The 8026-nt window shown below is 35.5% G+C and overlaps 1 protein-coding gene across 6 annotated transcripts in view; it reads right to left on the minus strand.

The window, feature by feature from the left end:
- LOC149247432 (uncharacterized) overlaps positions 1 to 5964 on the minus strand; it is a 91687-nt gene extending 85723 nt beyond the window's left edge. The window contains exons 1-3 of one of the 6 annotated variants that reach the window (XM_089458212.1): positions 5693 to 5964; positions 4419 to 4801; positions 4064 to 4316 (exon numbers count right to left, since the gene is read on the minus strand). The gene's annotated coding sequence lies outside the window, so the exon portion shown is untranslated. Of the gene's footprint in view, positions 1 to 4063; positions 4317 to 4418; positions 4832 to 5692 lie in introns of all 6 variants that reach the window. The other 5 variants (XM_089458210.1, XM_089458207.1, XM_089458208.1 and 2 more) reach the window with 5 other exon arrangements.
- Between the last annotated feature and the right edge of the window lie 2062 nt (positions 5965 to 8026).

Genomic DNA, 8026 nt, shown 5'->3' on the forward strand with positions numbered 1-8026 from the left:
AGGATATACACTAGTTGCCTTAAATACAGTTGCGTATACATGTAAGTTCCATTAACTGAAGTAGCATATATGAATCTGATTATGGAAATGAAATATTATCGACTTGCTAATATTGATTCACCCCGCCCCCTCTCAATATTATTTCCAACAACATCATCATTAAAGTAAACTGCAAATATCACATTAATATAAATTTCAGAAGACAAGCCAAGACAAGGGGACACAAGATGTGGCACTAGCCAGGGACAAACCCCAATGTGGGGAAACCCTTCATCAATTCTTCTTATATGATCTTCAATAGTTCAGCAGAGAGAGAGAGATAGATAGTACATTTACAACAGAAGTCAACACTTCGACTTATCTAGATAAGAGCATAAATCATCTCTAAGAAGATGATACATGAGATCAGTTGAAGACATGTTACTTCAACTGATTCTCCAAGGTGACTCTTTCACCTATCATTTTGTTGCATATCGTCATCACTCTGCACCTCACCGTGCTGCACCCATCATCACAATGCTGGACCTCATGGCCATGTTGTACACATCATACTGCTGCACTGTTGTCTCATGTATCATAACCATGTTGTCATACAACATGTCTCATGTGCTTGCAACACCATGCTTTTCATGTTGTCCATGCTTGCCACTGTCCCATGTACCTTTGTTGCCATGTCACAATTGTCCCATGTATCTATACAACACTATGTACCTTGTTGTCGCATGCATATATACAGCACTATGTACCTTGTTGTCTCATGCAATTATACAACACTATGTACCTTGTTGTCCCATGCATCTATACAGCTCTATGTACCTTGTTGTCCCATGCATCTATACAGCTCTATGTACCTTGTTGTCCCATGCATTTATACAGCTCTATGTACCTTATTGTCCCATGCATTTATACAACACTATGTACCTTGTTGTCCCATGCATTTATACAACACTATGTACCCATGCATTTATATAGCACTATGTACCTCGCTGTCCTATGCTTGTTGCACTAGTCAGCAACTATCCCACTGGTGCCACTACTGCTCCTGTGATTGCTTGTTGTCCCATCTTCCTTTGTTGCACCATGTGACCTTGTTGTCCCATCTTCCTTTGCTGCACCATGTGACGTTGTTGTCCCAACTTCCTTTGTTGCCAACCCTCCACACAAACATTGTTGTTTGTCACTTCATTATTGTTGTAATTTCTGGGACTCGTTAGGGCACACAACAATCCCTAACCATCCTCAAATCTGGCCTAGAATTTCCCTTATGAAATGCGGCCTACCCTAGTGTGAACAAACCTCATTTAGATGAATGTGCCTAGGGTATTCTAGGACTGTAGCTAGGGCTTCCTTAGGACTGTGGCTAAGGCTTCCTTAGGACAACATCTAGGGCTCCTTTAGGACATAGTTAGGGCTTCTTTATGACAATGTTAGGGCTTCTTTCCATCTGTGTCTAGGGTTGCCTTCCACTGGGTTGCCTTCTATCTGCATCCAGGGCAACCTCTTTTCCTCCAAAGTCTAGGGCTTCCACTCCCAGATTTCTCTTCCACTAAAACCCAAGACAAGTGGAGAGAAATCAAGATAGAAGTGTGTGTCAGAAATAACTCTCAAGTCATCTCCTTTTATACTAAAACGTTGAGCACGTGTGGGGTTTATTTGGTTGCTGGCCGACCTTGATGAATTGGCTTATAACACAAATAAATTCATAACTCCATGAATACTTATCAGAATCAGATGATATTTAGATCAATCCTACACCTCTCGATGAGAGGGATCCAAGGAAAATATCAGCTGCCATAAGTAAGATGACCCACATGGAGTTTGGTCCTAGTTTCCAATTTTAACAACTATTTTCTCTCTCTCTGCTGAACTATTGAAGAACATAAGAAGAATTGATCAAGGGTTTCCCCACATTGGGGTTTGTCCCTAGCTCATGCCACATCTTGTGTCCTCTTGTCTTGGCTTGTTTTTTGTGATTTATGTTTAAGTTCTATCTGCATTTTACTATCTTGTTAAATGTGATTGCTAATGTGGAATTGATATTGAGCTAATATGGAAAATTGAAGTAAATTTGCTCTAAAGATAGAACATAGCTAAACTTAACAGTAAATAATACTTCCTCGAAACAGAATCTTAGAGGAATCTACTTCATCACCTACAACAGGCCACTTTAGATTTCATAAAACATATGTACTAACTAAACACCATTTCTTTTAGGAAGGGATGAAAACTGACATGTGGCTACGAGAAGATGGTAAAGGCACCAAGGACATTGCATCCACTTCTAGTCCCATCACGTAGATGGGTTAACATCATTATGGATTTTATAATGGGACTTCCAAGGGTAGGAAACAATCTCCTCATATTCAACCTTGAAGACAACACTAATTTGAAAGGCGAGGTTCCACCCTAACCTCCCTACTTCATGCTACATACGAGTTCCTTAATTGTTGTATGCAATCATCATCTTTGAATAAAGCCATTGAATAGTGGTGGATGGATATTCAATGTAAAGATAAAGCCCATTGAATAATAGTGGATGGTTAGTCACTATAGAAGGATGCATAAGACCCATTATGTAGTTGTTAACCATTAGTGTTGCTACGTAAAACTTATTTAAAGAGATACAACACTGGAATTTTTGTAGTATTGTCTCTGCAGCTCTCCTTGTGTATCTAGAGCTCTCCTCCTCAGTGGAAGCGCTCTCCTCCTCAGTGGAAGCGTCCACTTGTCCTCTTAAGAGGCATGTAAATATGTATTCTTCTTTGGATTATAAATGTACAAGGGCATCTTTACATATTTCATTTTATTGTCTCTTGTTTGTGGTTACACTGCTATTTAATTTTCTGTATATCCGGTTTTGTCTCTCTGTATATCTGGTTTTGTCTCAATTCTCAAGGGTTAAGGAACACCGCATGGGGTCAATGTTTAATATGGTATATTGCTTTTCATTTCACTAAGTAGAACTACCCATTACATAAAATTTGAGCTCAGGGACCTGATTCCAGCGGGAGATACGCTATACGCTATAGATTCTTATAGGGGAGGGAATAAATCCCTGGTTGCTGGGTTAAGAAATCCTGTAAACGGAGCAGATCCCTACTGATTGGTTATAAAGGAAGCAAATCCCCGTTGACCCATGTAGAGGGAGCCACTGCTTGTTTGTGAAAGGCTGCGGAAGCCCGTAGGATCCCTTTTCCTTCTTGATTGGCTCCGGAAGCCTAAGGCATACTGGTTTGATACAATATGATACAGCACTAATGGGATGTGCGCCAACAACAAAATAACATAAAAATAAGACTACTCAAGAATGTGTTGAAGACAAACACATTCTATAACATTAATTCTCCTTTTAGAGACAAACACAAACATAGGAAGATGGCTCTAACGATACTTGTCCATGAGAACGTGATGGCTGGATTCGTCTATCAGTCGCCCCTTTTTTGTTTTTGACTTTAATTATCCACAAGATACATTACGAGCACGAAAAACAAATAGTAGCTAGTTACAGTTTAGTCTATTAGTGACTTATCTGAAAAAAGCTAGAAATTAATCAGACGAATAAAGTTCGCTAATCTAACTTAATTTATTAAACGTATATACCGGCTGAAAAGACATGAAGGTTAGATTGGCAAGAGTACAATAAAAGAGAGAGGGAGAGATGAATTACCAGTATCTATGGATGTTCCAAGGAGTAGTAAAACCTAGGGCATGATAACATATCAAGGTCAATGACCTATCCCATTTCCCAAAGGCATGATAACTAATTCTAGCTATGCTTAAATACAGCTTGAAACTTCTTTACGCAGCTAAAGTTCAGTGTTCGCCAAGAAAAAAAATGCTCAAATCTTGTCAAATAAACAAGCATCATTTTTTAAACTTGAACATCTTATCAAGATAAATCATAAATACTAATGTATATTGACACGCAGCATCTACACATGTAAGAAGTACCAAACCATAAGCTGGTGCCAAAAAAAAAAGTTTTTAAAAATTGCAGAAAACACAAGAATATCTTACGCATTGATAAGAACAAATTCCACGTTCATTAGATTTGAGACTATACCTGAAGCAGGACGTTGTTGTTTTGATTTCGTTAGAGCTTTCACATGTTCCAATTCCGCCTCTCTTTGGGGAGGAGCATTTAAATCAGGAGTTCTAAAAATCAGTGAATTTGTTGTCGGTGGAGCAGCAGATGCTTCATCTTTGACACTTCCCAGCAACCTAGACTTCGGTTTGGGCTTCTTGCCAGATTCTAGGTACGATTTAACTTCCCGCTTAGATCGGAATCGATAGCAGGTAGCTTCTTCGACATAATACTACAGAAAACAACCATTTTATTAGTGTAAATTAAAATGAGACATTTTTTATCCATTATGAACTAGGTTTTCTTACAAAGGCATCACAACCCTAAAGTATACCTTATCAGTTGAACCTGCTGTCGCGCCAGATTCTCAGTATTTTATCTCTGTTTCCCATCCTTTGGGAAACCAATCGAGGGACTCAGCTTCAGCAGTTTTCTTTTTCCTCCTCACCTTTCTTTTTCCTCCTCACCTGCTTCCTGATGGAAGCCACTTCGTTCCCTTGCGCTGGAATCGCCGTAGCGGCTTGCATTTCTGCATGGGATGGACTCTGCTCAAGCTTTATAGAAGTTCTGTTTTCCATTTCAAAGGTCTGAAACGGGGAACAGCCGGGCGATTTATTTTCAGTTGTTTCGGACATCGCAAAAGATAAGATGGATACTCCAACAGACAGATAAATTTGAGGGGATCGGCCGAGTCCAAGAGTCAAAACTCCTTGAAATCTGCATAGAAAAATAATTAAATGACTTAACCTGCGATACAAGAAAAGAAATGTCTGAGCTTTTTAAATGAACCTATTTTCCTCGAGCATATGAACGTCCTGTGACTAAAATTCCAGATTTTACAAAATAATAAATTTATATATTTAGTTGTAAAATTATTTGTTTTCACTCGTTCAAAGAATTTTGTATACTGAACATACAATCTTTAGAATTTCGTTCGGACATCAGAAATCTGAAATAAATTCTGAGCGACATTTTGTCAAGTTCTTTAGACTTTTAATTTTTAAGCGAGTCTCTTCTACCAGATGAACTATATGTCATCGCTTCACTTTCTATACTTCGTCATTTAAAAAAATACATACCCCAAATATACTTTTAACGTTTGTTCTAAATGCATTTCTATGGACATTTAAATGATCCACATCTGCCAGATTTTGATTATTTTATGGATTCTCAATGCAGAGCCCGAGCATAATTTAAATTTCCTGGTGTTGACACAGTCCGTACTTTAAACTTTTGGTACTGACAAAATCGTGCCAAATAAAACGCCCGAGGAAATAAGAATTTTTAAACAAATATTGCCTTTGTTAAAAGGATAAAGCTTAAAACAGAGATTGCCTCTATTAACAAATATGTGAAGCAAATCTTAATCTTGAAACAAAAACCATAAAAGAAACCAGCATACTGTGCACATTTGAACCAAATGACACCGATCTAATCAAACTGAGGTAAAACTCCCTAAAACTTGAAATTTCATCCTGTACCAAATTTTTCCAACAGCTTTTCCAAAGTGAAATTCCAGTCCTGTATTTAGCCAAAACTTCAAGAAAAACTCGGAAAGTAAGAAATGGAAAACTGCAACAAAAACAGGCACAGAAATTTGATTCTTACATTGTCCTTTCACCAAATCTAGAGTCCGACCGAAACAAAGTTCCCTGTGGCGTAGAAAAGACACTCCCAGTCTTCTTTTTCTTCCTGTCCCGAGAGCAGCCGTCCCAATCTTGTTTTTCTTCCTGTCCCGAGAGCAGCCGTTTGAGGGGTTAGAGTCTTTGTTCAAAAGGTTCAACGTAGCACCTCGACTCGAAGCATCTCGACTGTCCAGAAGGTTCCGTTTTCGATTCCTGACGACTCGTCTCTCCCAAGCCCTACCTCTCCACTTTTAACACCTCTTCCAATTGTTTTGGCTACGTGTAACGGAGCAATCGACCCCTCCTGTCTCGGATTTTTGTTTATTATTAAAAAATAATAATATATTTCAACTTCGATTACTGTGAAATTGATGCCTGTCTTTTCCCCGTCATGTCGTTAGCGATCTGTTTCCGAATAAATGTTATTGGCTCCACAATCAAATATAATAATGAGAAACCTATAGTTTCATTGGCAGACAAATTAAAAACCATTTTGTAATCCAGTCTCCACTGGTCAAAATTTCCTTATATGTTCGAACTTTATAAGGGTTGTCTTTTAAAACGTATATTTACATTTAAGGAAAGTTAGATATTATATTCACATTTGCATTTAAGGAAATTTAGATATTCTATTTTTGTCCGTACGGGGATCTTGAAATTTATTGTTTGATTACAAAATTTACCTATGTTTATTTAAAGCTTTTGATTTTCAAAATTTACCATTTAAATTAAACCAGCATTCAAATTAATCTACCGAAGTCATTTTTAAACATAATATTAAAACGAAAATTTTATATATTTAAATATCTTTTAGTTTTAAATTATTCTTCAAAATTTACCATTTAAAATAAACCAGCATTCAAATTAATCTACCGAAGTCATTTTTAAACATAATATTAAAACGAAAATTTTATATATTTAAATATCTTTTAGTTTTAAATTATTCTACTCTATATTAAATATCTTTTAGTTTTAAATTATTCTACTCTATATTAGCAATTTTGATTATTTATTTTTGCATTATAAATTTTCATTTCAATTACTTTTCTTTACTGAGTTTATAGTAAATTAGCAAATTTTATTATTTATTTTTGCATTATAAATTTTAATTTCAATTACTTTTCTTTACCGAATTTATAGTAGATATTGGCAGATGTCTTGTGAAGGTAAAATCTGATGTAAAGATTACTGGTTTAAATTTTTGTGGGCAAAAATACGTTTATGTTAAGGGTTGTTGTGGCCCAACTTTGGTGAGTGCTTAAATATCCGCGGGTCATGGCTACTCAAACCATAGGTTGGGGTTGTCAAACCATAGGTTGGGGTTGTGAGTGATCTCACAACTTACATAATCTAGCAAGCAAAATAAAACTCAATTGCTTCTATTACATATTTGTAAAAGGCATTGTTAAACATGCTATTTTTTCTAGTTGTTTTTAGTGCTATTTTTGGAAGTTTTTCTAGTGGATTTTTCCGGTCTAATTTCTCTAAAATCCAGCAGGAATTCATTGAAATCACAAGTCTGATGTGTAACCCCAGAAGGGTTTTTGAGGGTGTTGAATCCACATATACAGTGAAAAAAATTAGTTTAAATAACACAATTCAAAATTTCAACACAAATTTTTCAGCTAGATGAAACTCCAAAAAGTCGCAGTAAAGACAACTCCCTATTTTTTGAAGTTTTAGGTGAAATCCAACAATTTTTTAAACCAGATTTTATTTTTTGTGATTTAAAATAGATTTTTGACTATATAGATTCACATTGAAAAACCATTAAAACATTGAGATTGTAGAAATTTTACAACTTGAACTTATGATTAAAAAGTCCCTACAAAATTTCGAATAAATTAAACTATAAAAAAAAAAAACCTCATAACATAAAACTATGATATATGTAAAAGTGGTTTTTTATTTAATAACTAGTATTAAAAAATTAACCAATAACTATTTTTAAAATTTGTACTTATAGGTTGCTTCGCATCTTTTTATGAAATCCTCTAATTGTGATTGAGTAGTTTTCCCACCCATCAAATGATATGGAAATGATGGTTGTCGTTGTCTTGAATCATTATTATGCCGTATATCAAATAATTTGGGTTTGTTTATTTATAGGAATTTTTTAATATTAATTTATTTGTTTATACTTTGAATTTTAGTATTTAAAGTTTGATATGTATATATTTTTAGGAATGTAATAATGAGTAATAAATATATTTTATCAAATTGTTGTGTATGCCATTAAAGTATTTTATTTTTATTGGGAATATAATATATAAAGAGATCAATACGATTGAGAGAGGCGAATGGAACATCACGGGTC

Source organism: Pinus tabuliformis, chromosome 7 (assembly GCF_031772625.1).
Source record: "Pinus tabuliformis cultivar Carrire ecotype Pingquan chromosome 7, CPIR1, whole genome shotgun sequence".
In the NCBI taxonomy this organism is placed as follows: domain Eukaryota; kingdom Viridiplantae; phylum Streptophyta; class Pinopsida; order Pinales; family Pinaceae; genus Pinus; species Pinus tabuliformis.